We start from the raw sequence: 26,833 nt of genomic DNA on the forward strand, positions 1-26,833 counted from the left end.
AATCTGATTTCCTTCATTGGACACCTGTCGATTATTATTGAACAAATTACTTTTTCCAGAATTATCAAACGCACAAGAAATGTTTATTTAAATATGATATCATGCTCTGTCTCTCTAGAGATCCCATACATTGCTTTACATGACTCATCATTGTGCAAGAATATCTGTCTATATTAGATTCGATTCTGTCTCTGTTGTTACTGCAGAATTTTTAATCATTTATAGGATGTGGGGAGCACTGACACCTGTTGCCCTTCTCTAATTGCCCCTGACAAAGTTGTGATGAGCTGCTATCTTGAATCGCTGCAGTCCATGTTCACCAAGCAACATCACTGTTTATATCACATAAGGTCTGGCCACCCTTATGATACACCTGATCCTGATTCATCGTATTACCGAGATTGTATAACCCATACACAGTAGAAAATATTTGGGATAGTTACCATGGAATTGATGAAGATAACGGTTAAATAAAAATATTGATCCTTCTCAGGAGAGCAGCAGATGTTTCAATCCTTAGCATTAATAGGAATAAGAAGTCTGAGAATTAGAGGTATAATTATGTCCTGTCGGCTATATATCCAGGGTCATTTTCACCATCATTTTCACAAATCAGCACGCAATTGAGTCCTATATCAGGAACTTCAGTGAGACATTGAGAAGATCAATTTTCATAATCTCCTCGTCATTCAAGATGCGATTTATTCATTTTCCAACAGATCCCTAAAGACAGATAAGTCAACGCCGGGAACAAAATAGTGAGGCTGAAATCACTTTGTATGCAAGAGCACACAACCGAATGGTTGTCACTAAATACTTACAACTTAAATGACCTTCAGTTGAAACACATGAACTGTTTGCTGTTTTCATGTATTTATGGAAGGCAGTGATGGGCTGAAGGTTATCACTGGGAAAACTGAAGGGGAATTGCTAAAAGAGATCATTTCTCTGAAGGGGGTTATTAGAAAATACAATATATAAAATACACAAGCACACAAATGTCTATGATATTTCTTAGACATAGAACCGTAGAATTCCTACAGTTCAGAAGAAAGGCCATCTGGCCCACCGAGTCTGCGTCCTACCCCAGGTCCTCCCCTCTGCCCTATCCCCGTTAGCCCCACACATTTACCATGGCTAATCTACATACTCCTAAGGGAAAATAACGGGCAATTTTGCGTGGCCAATCCAACTAATGCTATCTATTGTAATATAAACGAGGGATGGGTTTTGTGCAGTAATACAGAGATAGAGCCGAATGCAGCAGGTATCGATACAGCAACTGTACTAATAAGAATACAGACTGGGCCCAGTTCAGTCATTACTGAGAGAGTGTACACAGCATATTACTAACCAGCGTGGTGTTTTCTCATCTAAATAGAGACATGCCATACTTAGTTTTGACAAAGACAAGGTCTATTCTAATATAAGCAGGGTCGATGTGCGCTGTAATTTAAACTGAGACTGGTTCCAGCGTATCAGCGCTAACAGAAAATAGGGACATGATCGAGTGTGATATAAACAGAGATGTAACCCAGTGGAATAAAAAGTGAGGCAATGCAGAATAAAGCAATAATTGAGAAAGGATAATGTGTAAAATGAGCAGAGGTATGGTTTGGCACATTGAAAAAGGAGAGAGCAGCTGGCGCAATAGAACTGTCTCCCAATGTAATTTTGTCAGATTCTGGTCATTGTATAATATAAACTGAGACAAAGCCGATGCAGTAATTTCAAACCAAACCTTTAGATTGATATAAACTTTGACAGGGGCAATTGCAGAAATAAATAAATCATGAAGCAGAATAATAATTAGAGACAGAATATTATTCGGTATAAACAGGGAGGTGGACTAGTGCAGCAGTGATTGAGATATTGTCAATGTTTCTTTATATGTGGCAGGTTTCAGCAATGTAATAACTGAGACGGAGCCTCGTGTAATGCAAACAGTAACATATCCTGGTACATTATCAGGAGAGAGAGGGTCCAGTGAAGTAACAACGAAGATATAGAGTTTCATGCCATTAGACGAGGATTAATTCCGTGCTGTCATAACTGCCAGAATGAACGGTGTAATGTCAAATGAGGCTTGGTGCAGTGCAGTAACAACTGGGATTTTGTTGAGTACAAAATCAGCTGAGAATTATTATCATATAATCAGAAAAATGATTTAGTGTCATATAAACGGGGTCACGTTTAGGATGGACAGAGACTGAGTCTATTGCAGAAATAACTGAGATGATCATCTGTATCGTGTCGTGCCAAAAAGCACAGTTTCACTGCCACCTCCTGGACGTGCTTTGCTATGGCAGGTGTTGTGAAACGCTGATTTCAGTTGCTGTTTCTTATTCTTTGATGGGCTGTATACCCAGCTGGTAAGGCCAACATATATTGGCAATCGCTAACACACTGAATTAACTGGTTTTCTAGACCATCATAGAAGGCACGTAATCGCCAAACACGTTTGCGCCTGCAGTCACCTCTGGACCAAACTGGGGAATGATGGAAGGTTTCCTTTTCTGCAGGGCATGAGGTAATCTGATATATTTCTTGCCATGGCCGCAATTACAGAAACGAACTTTAAATTCAAAATTGTAATTGCATTTTAAAACCTTTTGTAAGGGGATTTGAGTATATACATTGAGAAATTTGCCTACTTCGGAATTACTCTCCCAGAAATATTGCCACTATCTCCCTTTCAACATTGCTAAAGTACGTACAGCAGAGAAGAAGGCATTTTGAAGCTTCACGTATGTTTTGGCCCTCGAAAGGGGCAATTCATCCAATAACACTCTGTACCCCACAGTCTAGCATTTTGTTCATTTTCAGACCATATGCAATTCCATTTTGAAACCATTAATTGGCTCTGCCTGCACCACACTCTCAAACAGCACATTCCAGATCTGGATCACTCACTGTCTGACAATGTTTTTGGTGATGTCTCCATGTTTCTTCCACCAATTTACTTCAACCCGCACCCTCTGTGTCAAGATCCTTCTGCCATTGAACAAGACTGTGGTGCAGCACCGTATCACATGACTTTTGAACGTCCATTAAGAGAAATATCCTCACAAACAATCTCTGTCACACAGCATAAAACTCAAACAAGTTATTTAAACTGGATTTGACCTGAACAAATACACTCGGGCTGAATTGGTCAAGAAACACATAATTGGGATGATTCCTGCAGTGATGAAGAGAGTGAAGATATAAATGCTAAATGTGCTGACATACAAAGATAGATCGGAAATGTTGGCATTAGCGAGGGCATTGGGCATATCTCGAATATTGCGCACACTACTTGCCTCCTTTTCTTAAGAAAGATGTTGATGCGTTAGAAAAAGTTCAGAGGAGTTTCATTGAACTATTGCCAGATATGAGCGGGTTATCCTATGAGGAAAGGATGGTGATGTCAGGTTTGTGCCCACAAGAATTCAGAAGAGTAAGAGGCAAATTGACTGAAACCTTCAAAACTTTAAGAGGTGCTAACAGTGTGGATGTTGAGTGGAAGTTTCCTGTTGTCCAGTCTTGTGCCTGTATTGGATGTGTCTCTGAGTGCAGATATCTCGGGTCTTGGTTCTGCGTCTGTTTCCAATGCTGTGCTGTCCACGGGAGAGCGCTCTCTGATCACGTACCGAACATCGTGGCCTCCTTTTGCACAACGTGTCAATTTGCCGATATGAAAATGGGCGGAGAATAAAAATCCCATCGAATTACATTGCACCTTCCCGGTTCTTTGATTCAACCTTTAACTTCAATACATTTATTTGACACGAAATGCCCTCATTCTGGACTGAATTTCTTTGAAATAGACAGCATTGAATTGCAAGCATGACTAACCGACAAAAGAAAGCGAATCACTGGGAAATACACATCCCATGGTACTTATTTTGAAATTGACCACAGTCAGCTTTCAAACAAAAGCAAATAACTTTCAAGGGATATTGATCATCACTGAATTGAAAACATAACTGACCAACAAAACGAATCAAATCTCCGGGTAATACACATCACAATTTTCAGATTGGCTGTCGTCAGCTTTTACACAAAGTCAACTAGATTTAAATGGAGGGGAATCAAGAACTATCTGTTGTTCACACTTGAGCTTTTTTCACTATGGGTGTGAAACATTCAGGCGCATAAAATCCGGCCCTTGACAGGAAAGTCCAGTAGATCCGCACTGAGCATCGATTCCCTCATCTGTCTGAGTGGCTTTTCCTGTTTCTTAGTGATGAAAAGCCATTAAAAAGATTATTCTGTGAAATGTCCGCCATTTCCACAAGTTCACTTACAGTATCACTTGTATCTGTCTTTTTGAGCACACAGTACTATCAGATATTTCAGATGGTGATTAATCATATGAGTCTGCACCTAGAAACCCATTAAATTCTGTTGGAGCCTGAACAGGATGGGAATAAGTGCTCGGTGTCAAAATCGAACTTTCCTGTCAGTGCGTCAAAAAGGAGTTTATCATTTTCCAGCAGACATTTGAGAGTGACATCAGAGCAACGAAAACATGCCTTTAACATCGAGGTTCGGATAATGTTGAACAACAAATTCAAATTAAGGACTGCTCCAGAGCAGACATTAGAAAGCTAAAATTTGACTGAATGTTTTTGCCCGGTTTCGAACCGGGGTACTTTTCGCGTGTTAGGCGAACGTGATAACCACTACACTACAGAAACAGCTAGAAATTTTATACAGCAAATCTGCCTGTCTGCAATGTTCAACTGCGCTGTGTTGCTGCAGGTTCCGATGGTGAGACTGAGAGCCCATATCACTGAATTCAGGAAGATAACCGTTACTTTCAATCTGATTGTACAACTTATCCCCAACATCAACATTTAAAAGTGTCAGTCTCGAAAATATCTAAGGGAGCAATGATTTCGCCCATTTATTAATGCGTCATTTTCATCTTCTTTCGAATAATCTCAATCCATTATACTCAGTAATAAAAGCAAATTACTCGGATACTGGAATCGGAAACGAAAAGGGAAAATTCTGGCAAGTCTCACAAGGACTGGCAGCAACTATAAGGAGTGAAAGGGGCTGACATTTCGAGTCCAGATGACATCTTGTCAACGCTCATTGCACAATTGTACTCTGTATATGTTTCAATATTTAGTTTCAGGGCACTCTGGGGGAATTCCCCTCCTGCACATGCGCCCAGGCAGTTACATTTTAATCTTTTAATATTTTGAATCTTGATGACTATTATTCACATCCTCACCCGTCAGACTTTCGGTTCCTTCTCCATTCGGGAACAATTTTTTTTATTGCGTCTATTTTTCAATCACTCCGGCGCGGTGCGCTCTGGGAAAATACATGCGCGGTTCCGCCACCTGCCTCTTTATAAAAATGTATTTTATTTAATTTTAATTCCGCTCCGGGCGGGATTTCCGGGTGGGAATTTCTCTCACTTTCGACATTTCTGAACCGTCGCTTTTTCCTCGGCGGGAGGAGGGACTGAAGGTGACGTCACGGCAACAAGGCGGCTGGCCCCGCCTCTCTACAGGACCCGGATGTTCCGCCAACGAGCAGCGGCCGGGCAGGAGTGGGCAAGAGGTGATACCGGGAGGAGCAGCGCCCGGTCGAGTTACTGCGACCTCTGGTGGTCAGGAAGGGAAGTAGCAGCAGCGCAGTCTCTGCCCAAAGGCTTCCCCAGTTCAGCTGCTCAGAGACAGTGGGAACCTCTTCAACTCGAAACTTCAGCTTCTCACATTCACCCCCTGTGTTCAGTCATTATCTAATAGACAATCTCTGTAGTGAAATCAGAAACAACTTGTTCGCACGAAAAGGGGATGGGAATCTGGACCATTCTGCTCAAAAGGCTCTGCTCGCCTTGAAATTTCAATTGCAATGTTCAAGGTGAGAATTTATAGACACAAGTCATGTTGTATGTGGAACGCTCATGATGCCACAATAAGATCAATATGGACATCTCACAGGGTTGTGTGACTGGAGAAGATGTTAGAAGTGGAGTGGTTAAATATGGAGCTACAGGGCCTGAAGCTCAGGTTTGGGTAAAGAAAAATGGCAGTACAAAGAACAGAGAAAATTACAGCACAGGAACATGCCCTTCGGCCCTTCAAACCTTCACTGACCATGCTGCCCCACTTAACTAAAACCCCCGATCCTCCCGGGACCATATCCCTCTATTCCCATCCTATTCATGTACTTGTCATAAGAACATAAGAAATAGGAGCAGGAGTAGGCCAACTAGCCCTTCGAGCCTGCCCCGCCATTCAATAAGATCATGGCGGATCTGTCGCTGCTCAGTTCCACTTTCCCGCCCTCTCCCCATAACCCTTAATCCCCTCTCTTATCAAAAACCCATCAACCCGCGTCTTAAAAATATTTAGCGAGGCAGCCTCCACCACTTCAACGGGCAGAGAATTCCAGAGGTTCACCACCCTTTGAGTGAAGAAGTTCCTCCTCAACTCCGTTCTAAACGTCAAGTGACTTAAAAGTCACAACTGCATCCGCTTCTACTATCTCTCCCCGGCAGCGAGTTCCAGGAACCCACTACTCTCTGTGCAAAAAATCCGCCATGTCCATCTCCTTTAAACCTTATCCCTCGCACCTTAAAGCATGCCTTCATCAGCCGGAGCATTTTGTTGCTGCACATTAGCTGAATCACGATGTTACCCCCATATTATCTTCGCTCTGGCCTCGACCTCAAATGCTTTGTGTCAAATAAGAAATGATAAATTGTTTGATGCATTGCCAGGAAAGAAACTTTCCTATTTTGACACCTGCACATATCGGCAAGTCATCCAGTCTTCAAGACAATTTAATAGGTTTAGGTGCAGACGAACATAGTTAATCAACATTTGAAACATGCTAGGGTGAGGGAAGTCTGTATGATTTCAGTTTGGTGCTGAATATTATCAGAACCTCGATGTTACAGTCATATTATCTTTGCACTGACCTCAGCTTGAAATGCTTTCTCCAAAATCAGAAAAGCTGAATTTTATGAAAAATTTCACAAAATATTGTAAATTCTCTCAGACATGTTGAATTTTGTCCAAAATGTATGAGGTTAGCATTTATTTAACATCCTAATCTTATTAAATGATTTTTTTTCGAAAACAAAAACTTAAAATAGTCGGTTGCTCTTCTTTAGCAATCTCCTAATATTACTTTCTCCAGAGAGGTTGAAAATATGCTTGCCAGCATTTGTCTGAATAAGTATAAAGCCACGAAATACCTTTGTTCATCGAAAGTCACAAGGAATTTGTGAACACCTTTTAAAATTTTGCACTGAGCCAACCAGAAGTCGAACATGGAATCTGCTAAGCCGCAGTCAGACGCGTTATCCATTGCGCCACTGGTCCACATGTACAACTGTGATAGTTGTTACATATTAGCTCGACGTTTCGAAAGTTTCAGGCAGAAACATTCTCAGAAAGTTTGCATTTACTTGTGAGGAAAAGATCCATTATTGAGATTGTCTTTATTCATTTACTACCAATCCTAATTGCCCTTGAATTGAGTAACAGCAGTTGAACAGGCTGTCAAATTTTTCTCTCGATTAGGATTTGGTGGTAAACTTAAACGAAACACCATTCAGCCAATCCATCATCTGTATTTGCAAATTAAAACAAGGTTCAGCTGAGATTTGAACTCGGATCGCTGGATTCAGAGGCTAGAGTGCTCACCATTACAGCACAGAACCCAACACGTGATGAAACTTGAAAATCGTGGATCAATACTTGTGCCAATTTTAACAGCAGGGAGAAATATCAGTCCCGTTGTACAATTATTCATATTTATATTTCCCTTGCTGGCTCCTCCTGTAAAAGCGAGTAGGTTCCCTTCCACTGCATTAAATTTCACTGTAATTGACCACATTCAAACACCAATGTTTGCATCGAACTGACATAAACCTTACTGCAGTAAATCCACTGAACAACATCATCTTATCACAGCTCTGCTTTCATCACACTGGAAGCCAATGTGAAAATATGAACAATTTCAAATCTTAACAGACAGGAAGGAGTGTGTGAGTGCGGACAATTGGCGCTGTGCACATTCCTGTAATCAGTATCTGGGAGAATCAGGCAGAGAGGATCCTGGGGGTCTCGTGGTTAGGATTCATTGCTTTCAGATGTCGCAGACTGGCCTCGACATATGAAGATTTAAGGCATTTTTTAACGTAAGAGTAAAAAGCTTTGGGGTTTTCCTTTATCCGACTTGCCAAGGACTTCTCATGTCCCCTCCTAGCTCTCCTCAGCCCTATTTTTTTAACTCATTCCGAGCTAACTTGTAACCCTATATAGATGTTATCAAGTGTTGAAAGTGGAAGTTTGGCCTGGTGTCGCACTAGGTAGCAGCTTTGAAGAAATGTAGCAACTTAAAGCTTTTGCAGAATGGCATGGTGCGTATTGTAGTGATATGAGTTGAGTGTAAGAGGCAGTGTGCAAATAATTTGAACAAGTTTTAAGCGTGTTTAGACTGATGTGGTGAAAGCAGAGGCATATTTGGGAGAACGAGGCGGTGTGAGAGGGGGATTGTTGCAGAGTGCTTGTGTTTTGGAGGAAGGTTGAAAGTTTGAGATGCGGTTGTGAATGAAAGGAAGGTGTTGAACAGCATGAGAGGCTTGTGCGATGTTGCGTGTGAGATTTGAGTGACAGCATTTGTGAGCATTTGGGGAATGAAAGGACAAAGTAGGGAAATTACAATGCTGCTGAGTGTGAAGGAAGAGAGAGCATGTGGGGGTAGCATTAACAAGCGCAGCATTGGTGGTTCAGTGGTAGAATTCTCGCCTGCCACGCGGGAGGCCCGGGTTCGATTCCCGGTCAATGCAAAGCATCTTCTTTCTCCGTTCAATCTGTATATTGAAGCGAATCTCCTGTCAAAGTTGGGGGAAAACAAGGGAAATATTCAGTCTTGGAAGTAAATCCTGAGGGAAATGGATCACAATATTCGGAAGGAGGTGCAGTTGTGAATGGTGTTATTGATGATTGAGTGGAAAGTATTGGATCTTTGGGCTCCTGGTGGTCAGTTCCCTTCCCTCCCGTTGAATTCCTGCCTGTGATAAGAGACATGGATTCATTTTACCTGCCCGTTCATAGGAGAAACACACTACAGCAGCGCTGCGGGATCAACGGAACTAAAGAGACTTGTATAGAATTGTAAACAGTGCGGTCATGCTGCAGTTCTGGAACAGGTTTTCAGAAATAGAATTGTGGTCACTGACACACTAGTTTAGAATATATTTAACTGCTGTTGTCTCAGTCTCTGTGGCGCAATTGGTTAGCGCGTTTGGCTGTTAACTGAATGGTTGGTGGTGCGAGACCACCCAGGGACGGAATTTTTGCTATTTTTCTCACTATCAGCATTCACGGGTAAACAGTTGCCTGCTTCAACTCATTGAAAAGTCTGGAATTACGAGAGAGAGTTTGGCAGTGTACAAGCTGAGACATTGTATATACCTCTGATTCCGTGTGTGCCCTTGCATCTTTCGTGTTACCAGGATCTCTATATGTCTGCGTCTGAATCTAGTGTGTCCCTGCATCTATATGTGTCCCTGAATCTGTGTATGCCCCCCCGTTTCTCTGTAGGCTCCAATACGTGTGTGTGTGTGTGTGTGTGTGTGTGTGTGTGTGTGTGTGTGTGTGTGTGTGTGTGTGTGTTTCTTTGTGCCTTTTTTAAGACTAAACCGTGAAAATGTCTGACAAACGAATTGCAGAGGGCAGAAATGTTTACCCACTAAGATTCTGAATTTGATTAACGTCTGATAACTGCATCGAATATACAATTTGAAGTTTCAAATAATCCCAACTTCAATCTCCAGACATTATCTCCCAATGGGAAATGAAGAACACGATTTATCTGCGGTGCCTGGTTATAAGAAGGGCGAATACACCAGCCGAGATCCAACTACAAGCTCCAATCTCGGACAATATCGTTCAAAATTCATATTTCAGCAACCGGTTCGCAGATTCACAAGCACCAGCGCCTGCAGTCTCTGTTGTCCGCCAGCAGATGGTGGTGTTGTATCACTTTAATCAAAAGGTTAGCGTAGCAGGTTTGAGGAGATATTTGAGGAAATTTTATTCCCCTGTTTCCATGGAAAGGGAACAATTAGTAAAGCAATGGCATTAATATCTCTGTCAGTAACATTCACAGGGAAATCTGGCCGAAGGATAGCGAATTTAATACTTGCATTCATATGTATCTTCCCGCTAGTGAACACGTCGATTACCAGCTAATTATTGTATAAACTTACCTTTTTAGTGATTTAAAGATTTGTTTATTTTCTCATCCAGGGATTATCAAATAACATTTCATTATAATTGGACACATATCTCTTTTTCGCTGGATTTTCCATTCCTTGGCGCTCATTTTTTTTCCCTTAGTCCGTTTAGAAATCCAGCCGAACCCTGCCTCTATGTTATGTTCTGTGTATATTTAAAATGTAGTTGCTTGTTATAATTTTTGAATTCAGCACAATTCGAGCCCTAACTCACTCTGATCTATAACAAACATAGCAAATTGCATGAGCGCCTCAAATTGACTAACCGTGCACTGATTTGAGTTATTAGCTCATTATACCAATCTCACTGTCGAATGCTGACACGGGATTTTATTAAGTGTAATCGCAGACAATCCAATTTTCTGTTCCGAGCTGCAATCTGACTCTGAACGTAACTCAATGGGAGTTTGGGGCTAGTATTTCATGGGCATCATCATCTCAGCATCCATTATAATTTCCATGCCCTCCGCAACCCCACCCCAAGCCCCCAACGCCTCCCTCCCCCCCCACCTCCACCCTCCACAAACGCCACTCCGCCCCCCTCCTCCCACCACCTCCCCCCTCCCCCCCGGCCCCAGACCAACACCATTTATTAATCTCGATTCCACGTCTTCAGTTCACCATCATTAGTTTTAATAGTGACATTTATCAATGAGTTGGAGCGATGGAGGGTGAGAGGGCGGGGCTAAATACGCGGGGGTTCAGTGAGGTTTCAGAACTGGTGGAGTCACCAACTCCCACCCACTTTGACACGGTGCTACTCCATTCTGGAACGGGATTGATGATAAACTGTCAGCTAAACAGAACATTACACTCACCATGTAATCAGTTTCTGGAGGTGAATGTATGTGAAAGAAAAGCAAGGGGATATCATTTACTGCAGATGATAGAATGACTGTGTGACTATATCTGTAGTGACAGTGACCTGGGATGAAGCAATGGAGACAGTAATGATGATCAATGAGATACAAATCTCAGATATCACAGCAGAACTGTGAAAAGCTAATGTTGTTCGGCAGATTTCCCACAAGAAGCTATAGAAGGGGCAGAGGCTACGAATGATCTTTGAATGTGGTGAGCTGTAGTGAAATGTAGTGGAGTAGAATGTATTATTATTCATTTTGACAGGAGGAAGCAGCAAGGGGAATGTAAATATAAATCGCTGGGATTGGGCAAACGGGTTTATTATTTTTTCCAGGCAGTTCAAACTGACACAATGATCACTCCTGTTTTCCATCAGGAAGGAATTTCAGCCTCTGGAATCTTGTGCTGGTCGGCAGTAATAAACTCGACATTCCCTAACCGGGAATCGAATCCGGGCCGCGGCGGTGAAAGCGCTGAATCCTAACCACTAGACCACCAGGGAAGATAAGAGTAGTAACCTTAATCTGACCGATACATTGCAACGTTTTTCAAATTCTCCAGAAAGATTTGTCGAGGGAAAGAGAAACTCATGTTTTGATAGAACAGGAATGACTCCTTCAGCCAAGAGCAAATTGCTGCAGATGCTGCAACTTAAAAGGAAAAAAATGCTGGAAAATCTCACCAGGCATGACAGCATCTCTGTTAGCAGCATTTTATGAATTAATTAATAATTTTCATTTTGTTTCATTTCATGTCAGACAGGGTGACACATTCGGGTCTCTTATTATTTAAAACCTCTGCCTTTTAACTATTGAGACAGTTATGGTTCAGTCAGAGAAAAGTGATCCACTGTGATCCAAAACAAGGAATTGTAGTTGCTGCAAATCCCACCTCAAAACGGAAAATGTTGGAAGATTCATCAGTTTCAACAGCTTCTGTGGAGAGGGAAAGAGAGTGAATGATACAGCTTGCTGACCTTTGACCCTAACTGGAAGAAATTGATGACTTAATGGTTTACAAACAAGTACAGAGTCAAGGAAAATAGAGAGGGAGAGGAGGAAAGAACAAATAGTCTTTTGATAAGATGGAAGGCTGCAGTGATTGAATTACAATGGAGATGATTGTTGTTTCCACTGACACAATCTCGCAGATCTGGGTTTAAATCTCATAATAAATGAGAACAAAACCTCTCGCTGAGTTCAGCGCTAAACTCACCGCAGTTTACCTCATCTGGAGGCAGTTTTCCTCATCTGGAGGCAGTTTTCATTCACAACGGTGAGACGAACAACGTAGAAAGGAGAGAGAGAGAGTCAGTTTCAGCCTTGACACTTCTGGGGGAACGGAGATCTGGAATTCACCCAGGAATGAGTCAAAGTTTAATAAAAACGCCCAACGTCGGGCTCGAACCCACGACCCTGAGATTAAGAGTCTCATGCTCTACCGACTGAGCTAGCCGGGCACATGGATTATGGGGCTTTCCGTAACCTAAAATGCATGGAGAGAATATGGCTTTTCTATTTGGTGTCTCAGTTTGTTCAGATTTCAACGTTTACATTGAATCCCCAAAGTTTCTATCCATCCCTCTCAGTCATCAATTACATCAATCACATCTTTCAATTCTTAGCTTCACCTTTCCCAAGCATTCCAAACTCCTCTTACATCATTCACCGTATTTTTCCTTTGTTCTTAAAAATTTAGCCAGGGGAGGGGCCGGGGGGAAACCCTCTCAAGATTTTCATGTCACACTGTTCCCCTATTTCAGATTTTTCAATACGATCATCTCTGATTATTCTAAACTCCAGAGCGAACAGACTCATCCCACTGAATCTCTCCTCTCAGGAGAAACACAGAAATCAATCGCCTCACAGCGTCTGTGAAGGGAACAACATCTAAATCTTCCGGCTGGATGAACTGGCAGCGGAGCTGGAGAAGTCAGAGTTGTAACACTAACGATAAACTCTGAAAAACATACATGCAAGATACACAACATACATGTCAGATACACACACAGCACACATGTCAAATCATGTCACTTTCAAGTTGCGTCTTTTAACTTCCCGCTCTCCACCTCAGACATTTCCCCATACATCAAAAATCACCGACCTCAAACCCCATCCTGCTCCTCAATCCACTGATAATACTACTCGTACCGCAAAGCACTGTCAGCATTTGGCTCCATAGCTCAGTAGTTGGGACACTGGTCTTGTAAACCAGCGGTCGCGAGTTCAATTCTTGCTGGAGCTTCCACGCAAAGTTTAGCGAACATAAACTGTAGGAAAAAGCAGTGGACTTGTATCACAACTGAAATGAAGCAGTAATATTCCAGCTTTTAAGAAAGTTCACTGTTAGAAAAAGTGAGAGGAGGACAAACGGAAGAGAGGGCTTGGATCTCTCTTAACGCCCCAACTTCTATGGGCCACCAGAAGGTTCTCGGTTTGAAGGTGATCACCTAGTTACGAGGGCCAGCGCATCCTTTGAAATAATTCTCATGGAAATATAAACAACGTTGAGTTAGGTCCATTATGTGACATTAAAAGTGATAATTTGTGACAGGTGAATGGCAGAGTTCAGGAAATTTCAGCCACTCCCACTCAAAATTGGATTTGCGTTTCATAACGCCATCGAATGTACAAATACACTTGTTAAATATACTTCTCCAATCTCTAGTCACTATCTCCCACGGGAAAGAGAAATAGAATTGTACCAAGTGCATTGTCAAATACTGCCACTGAGTTTTACTAAATACAATCACTGCCACTCCAGCATTCTGTCTCAAGCTGCCGTCTCGCACCGACCGTAAGTCCATGGAAGTTTAGTGCTAATATTTGAACAAAGAACAAAGAACAACACAACACGAGAAACAGGCCCTTTGGCCCAATGAACCCACGCCGCATTTCAACATTATGAGTGCCCTCCTCTACCCATGACCTTTGTCTACACCTACTGGGGAAGATTTGCAACCACCTTTGCCAAATAATCCATTCATCCATGAATTTCTACTCCAATCTGTTCAATTCACCATTGCTAAATCCAATAATGAATACTGCGCAAAGGGGGCTGGACTGTTTGGGCTGAGTGTCGAGCTGAATGGGAGGGTGGGGGTGCGGTGAGGTGGGATTGCATTGTGAAGACAGTTCACAGGTGTTGAGTTTTGATATTCATTTCATTGAGGGAGCTGTGTTGCAGCTGAAGTGAAATGCAAACATTCGCTCAAGTTAACAGAATGGTACAAAACTGGAGGTCAACATGATGTCCAGGCTGGTTAATTAGTATTAGCTGATTTGAATCTGGATTTTTTCTGGACTCAATTCATTTTCGTATTTGTTTTTACAATTTCAATACACTTTTTAATCAGAATTGGTGGCACAAAATATGACTACACTGTGTATGATTCACTGAGATATTGTTTTGTGCAGAACACGAGGTAAACACACTGTTCTAACAAAACAACTGTTTATTCTGTAAGTAATTTTACAATTGCAGTAAATGGAGATCTGATCACATTCTTTAGATCCTCTCTGAATTGTGTCTGGGTCACTGCGTAAATGTATGTATTGGTGCAGCAACTCAGAAGTTGGAGCATAAATCCTAATTCCCGCGCAAATGCAGGAATATAAAAATGAATTAAGTTTAAATTATATAATCGATCACAAAAGGAGTAGAAAAGTAAAACTGACCACAGTAGGATAAAATTTCCTGATAGAGCAAACAGTAAGATAATGGATTTTCTTCTCTTCACTGTCTCTGGGTCCTTTGAAGTGTCCATACACTTGCGGTTCTGAAGTCTCCTGCGGAATTTGGTCGACACTAGAATGTGTTTAATGGTGAAAACATTCAGCAACAGAATCAACAAAAAAGGAATGAACGGTGTTAAAATATAATGCAGATTTTCAACTGCTCCCCATGCTGCAGAAGAGAGGGCATCAAAGTCTACATAACAAAAATGGGGAGTATTCCGAATCGCATATCTATCACCATACATGAAATACCAGAAAATGTTCTTTACACTGAATAGCACACTCACAGTTCCGAGAACCACTGTTGCAGTTTTCACAGTGCAGTATTTTATTTTCAGCTTCTGACAAGTAATAGCCACAAATCGATCAATGGTGAAAGTGACAGTGAACCAGACAGAGCAATCAGTGACTGCATAAAGCAGCACAGCATGGATATTACATATTTTAAATTGGTAAATGATTAAAAATTCAAACTTAATGGAAATTTGCCTCAATATGAGATCGATGATAACGACCAGTAGATCTGCTGCTGACATGGAAATGAGGTAACGTATCACACTTTTGGAAAGACCACACTTTCCTCGTGACAGGATATGAATCGTCAATACATTCACTGTAAGGAAGTGAAACACAATTTACTCGTATTTTAGACTGAGCACAAGAGAAGCAATCTCTCAGGCTCCTTGGTAACAGCTGAAACATTTTTATTAAATCCTCCTCAGAATAGAATGAGTTCACCTATTCTGCTCGAGACCAAGTTCACAGCAGAAAAGCCCCACAATGATGTAGCAAGAAACCACATTCATCAGTTAATAAAATCTCCAATTTGCTGCCTTCTTCAGATTTGTACGTGGGGGACACAATGGTGCCAGTAGGTTTGGAGCAAATATTTCTGGTCAGGATGACTCTGCTTTGATTGTGCTGAAGACTGTGCAGTTGAAGATGTTGAATCAGCTGATTTGGAATTGGCTGTGAATCATAATACTGGAAATCATGTTACATGACGACGACCACAAAGTGGAAAGATTGAAAGTGAATGTCAGGTAGTGTGAGGATATCTGTGTGGCAAGGAGAAATGTTTCCAGTGCATTCACAGCAACAAACCATGAAGGTTACACAGAATGATATCAATAACTGGATAACATAGACAAGGACAATGAACACAGAGAAATATGACTTACCAGTGACACCAACTATGGCAAGGACCGGGTAGTAAACCTTTTGGATATCATAAAATACCCAAACGATACGAAGCTCAAGTGGTATAATCCAGAACATGGCTCTGAAATTCAATGATCACTGGCTGTACTAGAGACCACTCCCAGTTAAACAATATTTCACACACTGTGAAAATTCCTATTTATAAATCTTCTAATGTCCCCATTGAAACAATTAAACCGTGTGCTGAGGGACATGAATCAGTCTCTGAACAAACAAGATGACTTCATCTTTTCTTGTAAATTACATGGTTATTGTCCTTTTTACTCATGCTAAAAAAATCCGTATGAAGGCAAACATTTTGGTTCATGCACCTTGGCAAAAAAAAGGAACATTGATTAATAATGTGTTGCTGAACTGAAGAGAGTTGAAACCGTTGTGAGTATTGCTGTCCCTGAAAGTTGGGAATCAAGTAGATAAGGTTGTTAAGAAGGCATACAGTGTCTTGGCGTTTATTGGTAGGGGGATTGAATTTAGGAGTCGTAGCGTTATGTTGCAACTGTACACAACTCTGGTGCGGCCGCACTTGGAGTATTGTGTGCAGTTCTGGTCCCCACATTACAGGAAGGATGTGGAGGCTTTGGGGAGGGTGCAGAGGAGGTTTACCAGGATGTTGCCTGGTATGGAGGGGAGATCCTATGAGGAGAGGCTGAGGGATTTGGGGTTGTTTTCGCTGGAAAGAAGGCGGCTAAGAGGGGATATTATTGAAACATATAAGATGATTAGAGGTTTAGATAGGGTGGATAGTGATAGCCTTTTTCCTCTGATGGAAAAATCTAGCACGAGGGGGCATGGCTTTAAACTAAGGGGGGGTAGTTATAGGACAGATGTCAGGGGTAGGTTCTTTACCCAGAGGGTGGTGAGGGATTGGAATGCCCTGCCTGCTGCAGTTGTAAATGCGCCTAGTTTGGGGGCGTTTAAGAGGTCTGTGGACAGGTTTATGGACGAAAAGGGATTGGTTTAGGTTAGTGGGTCATTGTTGTTGTTTTTTTTTAAACTGGTCGGCGCAACATCGTGGGCCGAAGGGCCTATTCTGCGCTGTAATGTTCTATGTTCTATGTTCTATGTCACACATTATCAGCCTATCCGTTTTCCAACAGATCTCTAAAGACAGATAAGTCAACACCGGGAACAAAATAGTGAGGCTGAAATGATTTTGTTTGCAAGAACACACAACAGAATGGTTGTCAATAAATACTTACGAATGAAATGTTCTTCAGTTGAAACACATGAACTGTTTGGTGTTTCCATGCATTCGTGGAAGGCAGAGATGGGCTGAAGGTTATCACTGGTTAAACTGAAGGGGAATTGCTAAAAGAGATCATTTCTCCAAACGGGGTTATTAGAAAATAGATTATTTAAAATAAATAAGCACGCAAATGTCTATGATATTTCTTCGGCATAGAACCATAGAATTCCTACAGTTCAGAAGAAAGGTAATCTTGGCCCATCGAGTCTGCATCCCACCCAGGTCCTCCCCTCTGCCCTATCCCCATTAGCCCCACACATTTTCCATGGCTAATCCACATACTCTAAGGGAAAATAACGGGCAATTTTTGCATGCCCAATCCAACTAATATGATCAGTTGTAATATAAATGAGGGACGGGTTTTGTGCAGCAATACAGAGACAGAGCGGAATGCACCAGATATCGATACAGCACCTGTACTAATATGAATGCAGACTGGGTCCAGTTCAGTCATTACTGAGAGAATGTGTACAGTATGTTATTAACCAGCGTGGTGTTTCCTCATCTAAATAGAGACATGACATACTCAGTTTTGACAAAGACAAGGTCTTTGTGAAGGATACAATGTGAAGGATAAACTTGCATTTGGTGAATAAAAAGTCCGAAATGCAATAAAAAGCAGGTGATTCATGGATAAATCAACATTTTAAAGTACTTGTATCAGCTTACCTGGTGGTCTAGTGGTTAGGATTCGGCGCTCTCAATACTGTAGCCTAGGTTCGACTCCCGGTCAGGGAATGTAGATTTTATTACCACAATCCTGCGTCACTTCTCGGTCTGCACCTGTCAGAATCAATATTAGGGAGATTTCTTTGTTTGTGTCTGAATTGGAAAAGTCACATGTAAAGAATCAAAAAGAAATTAAGAGAGCGATAGGCGAGAAAGGGCTGATGGTACAAAATGCTGATGCGGTTAAAATCTAGCTGTTAATGGGGGAAAATTTGTTGTTTCTACCGACACAAATATCTGCAGATCTCGGTCCAAATCTCTGCTTCAATGACAAGAAAACTTTTAATTGAATTAAATGGTAAACTCTCCCACCCCCAGTGAAGTGGAGGCAGTTTTCACTAAGAAACCAGTAACTGTGAGTTTAACAATGTGGGAAGGAGAAAGACTCAGTTTGAGCGGTGACATTGCGGGAGGAATGGAGAGCTGGAGTTCACCCAGAAAAGCAACAAAGTTTCAAATCAATGGCGTCCAATGTTGGATGGTCCATTAACGGTGATAATTTAATGTTATTCAGCAGAATCACCACAGGATGGTTTATCACAGATTGATGCTAAAACTTTGAATGGAGTGAACTGCAGTAACATTGAATGCAGTGGAAAGGGCAGCACGGTAGCACAGTGATTAGCACTGATGCCTCACAGCGCCAGGGACTCAGGTCCTCGGGTCACTGTCTGTGCAGAGTTTGCACGTTCTCCCCGTGTCTCCGTGGGTTTCCTCCAGGTGTTCTGGTTTCCGTTTCAAAGAGGCGTGGGTTAGTTTGATTGGCCATGCTAAATTGGTCCTAGTGTCAGAGGGATCAGAAGGGTAAATATGTGGGTTTGCGGGGAATAGGGCGTGGGTGGGATTGTTGTGGGTGAGGACTCGATGGGCCGAATGGCCTCCTTCTGGAGGAATCAAAAGAGGTAATGCAAATATACATTGTTTTGGATGAAACAGCAGGTCAACTAAATGTATTTTCACTGCCATGTAAAAGCGGACCTGACATCTGCACTGAAATGTGATGAAGTTGGAAAAACTCAGGACGTTACATGGCAACAAAGATAAACCTTCACCTCCATCACCTTTCATTAACATTGGGAATGTTTAGAAATAGAGGAATTTTTTAAAAAGTGAATTCCAACAAGGAGGACATATAACAACATCTGGCAGGGTGGAAATGGCGATGGGTATTTAACCTGTTGCAGTTTGTGTGAACTGATGTTTGAAGACAGTGCGAGACAAAATGCGGTGCTAATTAGCAGATAGCACAGAAAACCAGCAAGATGTTCCTCCCGAAACCCGGGATTGAACCAGGGACCTTTAGATCTTCAGTCTAACGCTCTCCCAGCTGAGCTATTTTGGCTGGCTGTCAGGTACGCTAAAAGCTTCCGTCTCCCAAATATCGAAGTGAGCACTGATTTGGAGCGCTGCTCCTTCATCAGAGTGTTTAACTCGGCAGTCAGAAATTCACTGTGTGTGAGTGCTCTCGAAAGGGGCCACTTGCACACACTGCTTTACCCCAGCAAATTGTTCAGTTGGTAATGTTTCTGTCCGTTGTTCTTGACGAAAACGACACAGGACACGTCCCTGCATCCAATCTGAGCTGTGAAACCAAAACTCAAATCCATTTTGGCAGCGGTGGGATTCGAACCCACGCCTCCGAAGAGACTGGAGCCTTAATCCAGCGCCTTAGACCGCTCGGCCACGCTACCACACGGAAGGGTTGTCACAATAATGTTATTTGATGATAATGTTACTGAAATTCATTGAAAGCAATGGAACTTGGAACGGCCGTCAGGAGGATTGAGCCTGCTCCTTCACTGATTCAGGTAAGTCTGAACTGAGGAACAAACAGAAATCATCTCACATCAGAAACACAAGGAGCTGCGCACAGTAACATGCAGTGAAGGGCCGGCATCATTTAAACTGTCCTTCAGCTCGTCTCTTCCCAATTTCCTGCCAGAAATGACAAGATAACCTCCTGTTGAATTTGCTGTGAGTCTGCAATTCAGGACAAGAGGCGAAATTGTGCTTTATGTGTTCATCCAGGTGACAACTCACATGTGTTTTCAGAGTTTGAATGGGAGCAATAAATTTTCAATTTCAGATCAATGACCTGAACAGCAGGGAAAGAGTCAAACTCTAACCACCAGACCAGCAGCTTACAGCGAGTTTTAGAATTTAGTTTATCCACGCTGCTTTTGTTACTTTAATTTTCACACCAGACCACTTTCACCACAGATTTCTCCCGCAAAATGGCAGCTTCTGATTCAACCATGGTGTGTTCATCCAATGAAAGCATTCCATGAACACTCCAGTATAATTATCACTTCCGCTTCTGACAGTTCGAAACTGAACAGCAATATTTCCAAATACTTTTCAATGCAGAGTGAGGGAAACGTTTTATTATTCAGTGTCAATATAAACGGTGAAATCTGACCCACTTTACCTTGCAACAGCATCTCAAACGTTAGTACTTTGCAGCCTCTCACTGTCCTTTTCTTTCTGTGTTTGTTCTTGAACAGTTTCACATGTGAAATTTCCAGCTCTGACGGAATCTTGCAAACCTCACTCTGCTGTTTCTAATAGATCTGCTTTCGGTCAGAGAGTAAATCAGATCATTATTGATGGTTTGCTGAGAGCAAATAATCTTACATTCCTCAGCGGGAATTGAAACCAGGCATCACTGGGGGAGGACTGAACACGAACCACTGGACTGAACACAAACCATACACCCACACACTCACAGGCAGACACACACACACGCGCGCGCACACACACACACACACACACACACACACACACACACACACACACACACACACACACAATATATATATCGCAAATAATGAGGGATGGTGATGATGATTTCCTGGCTTTGCTGTAGTTTAATTATATCCCTGATAACAGTTTATTGAAATCACACAGTGTAGTGAGAGAGTGAGGAGGGCGCCTGTTTACCCCAATGAGTACCATTCAAACTAACCCACATTGTGTGGATTGGGTATAAAGATGCCCCAGTCCATTCCAATCACAGATACTGTTTAGCAGACCAAGCAAGAACAACAGATCCCCTTCTCTAAATTACATCAGTGAACGACATAAGTTTTTACTCAATCGGCAATGATATCATTGTCAGAAGTACATTCTTAGTTCCAGATGTTTTTACTGAATTTAAATTCCACCATCTGCTGCGGCAGGATTCGAAGTCGGATCCTCAGAGCATTGTTTGAGTTTCTGAATTAATTGACCAGCGAAATAAGAAAAAGCAAAAGGCAGGTAGTTCATGGTTAAATTAATATTTTATAAAACACTCATCAGTTTCCCTGGTCGTCTCGTGGTTAGGATTCGGTGACTTTCACCGCTGTGGCCCGGGTTCTATTCCCGGTCAGGGGATGTAGATTTATTGCTGTACAACAACCCTGCTTTACTTCCCGGTCTGCACCAGTTCTGTCGGAATCAGTATCAGGGAGATTTCCTCTTTAGTATCCGAATTGGAAATTCACATGTAAAAAACAAAGAAAAAAGAGAGCGACAGGCTACAAAGCGCTGATGATACAAAATGCGGATGATTATTGGAAGAAAGATGAAAATGATGTATTAATGAATGGACAGAAATCATTGCTCCCTGAGATATTTGCCAGACGAACGCTTTTAAATGTTGATGTTGGGGATAAATTGTACAATGAGATTGAAAATAACGGTTATCTTCCTGAATTCAGTGACATGGGCTCTCAGTCTAACGATAGCAGATAACTCTTGATTCTCCTCCGTTTGAATGTATTTGACTTTGCTTAAATGCTGACGATATTCAATCCCAAAATTGTGATCTGTATTACCCGGTGATTCGATTGGTTCTGTCGGTCAGTTATATTTTCAATTCAGTGATGTTCAATTTCGGAAATAGTAAATTCATAATGAAGACATATGTGTTAAATAATACGTTGATACTAAATATTGAAACAAATACTGAGTACAGTTGTACAATGAGTTTTGATAAAGTGTCATCTGGACTGGAAACGTCCGCCCTTTTCACTCCTTACAGGTGCTGTGAGACATTGGGGAGATTTTGGAGCATTTCCTCTTTTCCCATCCGCAGTAATTTGCTTTTATCACTGAGGACATTTGGTTGAGATTATTTGAAGAAAGATGAAAATGATACGTTCACGAATGGACAGAAATCAGTGCTCTCTTAGATATTTGGGAAACGGAAGCTTCTAGCTAAGCAGACAGCTGAAATAGCTAATTTGGGAGAGCGCTGGACTGAAGGTGTAAGTGTTCCTGGTTCAATTCCGGGTTTTGGCAGGATCCTCTTGCTGATTTTCTATGCTATCTGCTACTCGGCCTTGCACTGTCTTCAAACATCAATTCACACAAACTGCAACAGACCAAATACCCATCGCAATTTCCCCCCTGGCAGATGTTGTTATATTTCCTCCTTGTTGGATTTCACTTTTTGAAAACTTCCTCTATTTCTAAACATTCCCAATATTAATGAAAGGAGATGGAGGTGAAGGTTTATCTTTGTTTCCTGATGCACACATGCCATGTAACGTCCTGAGTTTTTCCAACCTCATCACATTTCAGTGCAGTAGTCCGGTCAGCTTTTACATGGCAGTGAAAATACATTTAGTTGACATGCTGTTTCATCCAAAACAATGTATGTTTGTATTACCTCTTTCGATTCTTCCAGAAGGAGGCCATTCAGCCCATCGAGTCCGCACCCACAACAATCCCACCCACGCCCTATTCCCCGTAAACACACAGGTGAGGAGAAATTGCTTCACTCAAAGGCTGGTGAATCTTGGGAATTCTCTATTCCAGAGGGTTCCGATGTTCCATCATTGAAGACATTTCAGTTTGGGTTAGACAGATTTATGATCTATCCAGGAATGAATGGAAGCAGGAATATGGAATTGGAACAAATGTTCAGCCAGAAATTTGTGTTTCGATTGCAATTGTTAAGTTCAATAGTGTAATGGAAGCGTGTATATAATGTTATATGTAATGTGTTTGAAGTCAATCATCATTAAATAATGTTGGTTATAATCAACCTCGGCATAGCCCGCTGGCTGCACTGCTGTATAAGTACCGCACGCTAACTGATTGCACCACTGGAGCACTGTTCCTTGCTCATTTGTGTGAAATTATTAAAGGCTCCCACACCGTTCCCTCTGTTAATAACCGCTATTGGAGACCGCATTTCAGGACGAAAAACAAACCCATTAATGATTCTCTTTTCCCCGGCTCCACAGTGAGAATTGTAAACAGTGCGGTCATGCTGCAGTTCTGGAACAGGTTTTCAGAAATAGAATTATGGTCATTGACACACTAGGTTAGAATATATTTAAAAGTTGCTGTTTCAGTTTCTGTGGTGCAATGGGTCAGCGCGTTCGGCTGTTAACCAAAAGGTTGGTGGTTCAAGACCATCTCGGGGCGGACTTTTACTACTTTCTCACCATCAGCATTCATAGGCAATCACTTACCTGTTGGCAAAGAGCCCTTGGGTGCTAATAAAAATAGCTCTCAGCTGTTACTCCCGGGACTATCATCTGTAAACTCCATCTCCTCTATATGCCGTGTGTCATACATTCGCTTTCCAAGTAAAGCTCGGGTTTACCAACTGTCTGTTTCTGTATCAAGTAGCTAATTTAACCTTGGAGCTGGACAACCAGAGGGAGCTGGATGAGAGGCAGCGACAGAAACGGGAAGAGAAGAGACATGATAACGTTTGGTAAATGACTTGTGTCCGTTACCCTCCGTGATGAAAGCCGGCCGTGTGTTACCTTCCAAGTTTCACAGGAGACACAGTGATGAGGTTGGTGGGATTTGGAAATTGGAAGTGCCACATGAGCAGTTTGCGGGACTATTTCACCTCACTGTCCATTTCCTGTTCCAGCTACCAGGGATCAATGCTTTCATTGACTGAAACAGTCACTTGTGTGTGAAATCAACATGGCCATGTGAAAGATAAACTTGCATTTGGTGACTAAAAAGTCCGAAATACAATAAAAAACAGGTGATTCATGGATGAATGACCATTTTAAAGAGGCTTTGTCAGCTTCCCTGGTGGTCTGGTGGTTAGGATTCGGCGCTTTCACCGCCACGGCCCCGCGTTCGATTCCGGGTCAGGGAATGTAGATTTATTGTTGTATAACAATCCTGCGTTACTTCCAGGTCTGCAACTGTCAGAATCAGTATTCGGGACATTTCCTTTGCGTCTGAATTGGAAAAGTCACATGTAAAGAACCAAAAAGAAAATAAGAGAGCGAAAGGGCTGATGACACAAAATGCTGATACGGGTTAAAATCTGGCTGTTAATGGGGGAGAAATTATTGTTTCTACTGACACAAATATCTGCAGATCTCGGTCCAGAACTCGGTCCAAATCTCTGCTTCCATGACAAGAAAACTTTTAATTGAATGAAATGGTAAACTCTCTCACCCCCAGTGAAGTGGAGGCAGTTTTCACTCAGAAACCAGTAACTGTGAGTTTAACAATGTGGGAAGGAGAAAGACTCAGTTTGAGCGGTGACATTGCGGGAGGAATGGAGAGCTGGAGTTCACCCAGAAAAGCAGCAAAGTTTCAAATCAATGGCGCCCAATGTTGGATGGTCCATTAACGGTGATAATTTAATGTTATTCCGCAGAATCACCACAGGATGGTTTCTCACAGATTGATGCTAAAACTTTGAATGGAGTGAACTGCAGTAACATTGAATGCAGTGGAAAGGGCAGCACGGTAGCACAGTGATTAGCACTGACGCCTCACAGCGCCAGGGACTCAGGTCCTCGGGTCACTGTCTGTGCAGAGTTTGCACGTTCTCCCCGTGCCTCCGTGGGTTTCCTCCAGGTGTTCTGGTTTCCGTTTCAAAGATGCGTGGGTTAGTTTGATTGGCCATGCTAAATTGGTCCTAGTGTCAGAGGGATTAGAAGGGTAAATATGTGGGTTTACGGGGAATAGGGCGTGGGTGGGATTGTTGTGGGTGCGGACTCGATGGGCCGAATGGCCTCCTTCTGGAGGAATCAAAACAGGTAATGCAAATATACATTGTCTTGGATGAAACAGCAGGTCAACTAAATGTATTTTCACTGCCATGTAAAAGCGGACCTGACATCTGCACTGAAATGTGATGAGGTTGGAAAAACTCAGGACGTTACATGGCATGTGTGCGTAAGGAAACAAAGATAAACCTTCACCTCCATCACCTTTCATTAACATTGGGAATGTTTAGAAATAGAGGAAGTTTTTTAAAAAGCGAAATCCAACAAGGTGGAAATATAACAACATCTGGCAAGGTGGAAATTGCGATGGGTATTTGGTCTGTTGCAGCTTGTATGAACTGATGTTTGAAGACAGTGCGAGACAAAATGCAGTGCAATTAGCAGAGAAAACCAGCAATGAAATCCTGCCGAAACCCGGGATTGAACCAGGGACCTTTAGACCTTCAGTCTAACGCTCTCCCAACTGAGCTATTTCAGCTGGCTGGTGAAGTAAAAGCTTCCGTCTCCCAAATATCTAAGAGAGCAATGATTTCAGCCCATTCGTTTATGCATCATTTTCAGGTGTTGATCTGATTTGCTTTAAACGTCATGAATTTTTTTTTCTCGAACATGTTATTCCAAAACTTTAATGCAGTGGGAAACATCATTATTCATTTTGACAGGAGGAACCAGCAGAGACAATGTAATATCAATTGCTGTGGGCAAAAGATAGGCTTCTGGAGCCAGTCTAGTTGTTTCTACAGTAAACCGGGTCTGCTTGCACTGGGTCATCACCGTGTTTCTGGAGTGTGGTGGTTATCACAAGGTCCGGGTTAATTCTGTAAATATCTGGTTAGAACGAGGAATGATGGGAAGTGTACAGCTTTAGTTAAAAAATGCAAGTCCATCATCTTAATTCTTGATCAGTTAATACAGTCTCACTGTTTGTAATCCTGTTATTATATCATGATGTGGAGACGCCGGTGTTGGATGGAAGTGGGTACAGAAAGCATTCTCACAACACCAGGTTAAAGTAAAACAGAACAATTTGAATTACGAGCTTTTGGAGCGCTGCTCCTTCATCAGAGTGTTTAACTCGGCAGTCAGAAATTCACTGTGTGTGTGTGCTCTCGAAAGCGGCCACTTGCACACACTGCTTTACCCCAGCAAATTGTTCAGTTGGTAATGTTTCTGTTCGTTGTTCTTGACGAAAACGACACAGTACATATTCCTGCATTCAATCTGAGCTGTGAGACCAAAACTCAAATCCACTTTGGCAGCGGTGGGATTCGAACCCACGCTTACCGAAAAGACTGGAGCCTTAATCCAGCGCCTTAGACCGCTCGGCCACGCTACCACGTAAAAAGCTATCATAATAATGTCATTTGAGATAATGTTACTGAAATTCATTAAAACAATGGAGTTTGAAAAGACCATCAGGAGGATTGAGCCTGCTCCTTCACTGATTCAGGTAAGTCTGAACTTAGTAACAAACAGAAATCATCTCACATCAGAAACACGATGAGCTGCGCACAGTAACATGCAGTGAAGGGCCGGCATCGTTTAAACTGTCCTTAAACTTGTCTCTCCCCAATTTCCTGCCAGAAATGACGAGAGAATCGCCAGTTGAATGTGCTCAGGATCTGAACTTAATGACACGTGGCGAAATTATGTTTTATATGTTCATCCAGGCAATGACTCACATTTATTTTCACAGTTTGGATGGGAGCAATAAATTTTCAATTTCAGATCAGTAATCCGAACAGCAGGGAAAGAGTCAAACTCTAACCACCAGACCAGCAGCTTACAGCGTGTT

The 26,833-nt window shown here is 42.1% G+C and overlaps 9 non-coding genes across 9 annotated transcripts; 2 read left to right on the top strand and 7 right to left on the bottom strand.

Moving 5' to 3' along the window:
- Positions 1 to 4,608: 4,608 nt before the first annotated feature.
- trnav-aac (transfer RNA valine (anticodon AAC)) lies at positions 4,609 to 4,682 on the bottom strand. The gene has a single exon. It is a non-coding gene; the product is annotated as a tRNA-Val (tRNA).
- Positions 4,683 to 8,735: 4,053 nt separating this feature from the next.
- Positions 8,736 to 8,806, top strand: trnag-gcc (transfer RNA glycine (anticodon GCC)). The gene has a single exon. It is a non-coding gene; the product is annotated as a tRNA-Gly (tRNA).
- Positions 8,807 to 9,236: 430 nt separating this feature from the next.
- Positions 9,237 to 9,310, top strand: trnan-guu (transfer RNA asparagine (anticodon GUU)). Its single transcript has one exon. It is a non-coding gene; the product is annotated as a tRNA-Asn (tRNA).
- Positions 9,311 to 11,552: 2,242 nt separating this feature from the next.
- On the bottom strand, positions 11,553 to 11,624 carry trnae-uuc (transfer RNA glutamic acid (anticodon UUC)). Its single transcript has one exon. It is a non-coding gene; the product is annotated as a tRNA-Glu (tRNA).
- Positions 11,625 to 12,508: 884 nt separating this feature from the next.
- On the bottom strand, positions 12,509 to 12,581 carry trnak-cuu (transfer RNA lysine (anticodon CUU)). Its single transcript has one exon. It is a non-coding gene; the product is annotated as a tRNA-Lys (tRNA).
- Positions 12,582 to 19,324: 6,743 nt separating this feature from the next.
- On the bottom strand, positions 19,325 to 19,397 carry trnaf-gaa (transfer RNA phenylalanine (anticodon GAA)). The gene has a single exon. It is a non-coding gene; the product is annotated as a tRNA-Phe (tRNA).
- A 267-nt stretch (positions 19,398 to 19,664) lies between these two features.
- On the bottom strand, positions 19,665 to 19,746 carry trnal-aag (transfer RNA leucine (anticodon AAG)). Its single transcript has one exon. It is a non-coding gene; the product is annotated as a tRNA-Leu (tRNA).
- A 5,697-nt stretch (positions 19,747 to 25,443) lies between these two features.
- On the bottom strand, positions 25,444 to 25,516 carry trnaf-gaa (transfer RNA phenylalanine (anticodon GAA)). The gene has a single exon. It is a non-coding gene; the product is annotated as a tRNA-Phe (tRNA).
- Positions 25,517 to 26,291: 775 nt separating this feature from the next.
- trnal-aag (transfer RNA leucine (anticodon AAG)) lies at positions 26,292 to 26,374 on the bottom strand. Its single transcript has one exon. It is a non-coding gene; the product is annotated as a tRNA-Leu (tRNA).
- Between the last annotated feature and the right edge of the window lie 459 nt (positions 26,375 to 26,833).

The sequence above is a fragment of the Carcharhinus amblyrhynchos genome, unplaced genomic scaffold, assembly GCF_965287045.1.
Source record: "Carcharhinus amblyrhynchos unplaced genomic scaffold, sCarAmb.v2.hapA scaffold_38, whole genome shotgun sequence".
Taxonomy (NCBI): domain Eukaryota; kingdom Metazoa; phylum Chordata; class Chondrichthyes; order Carcharhiniformes; family Carcharhinidae; genus Carcharhinus; species Carcharhinus amblyrhynchos.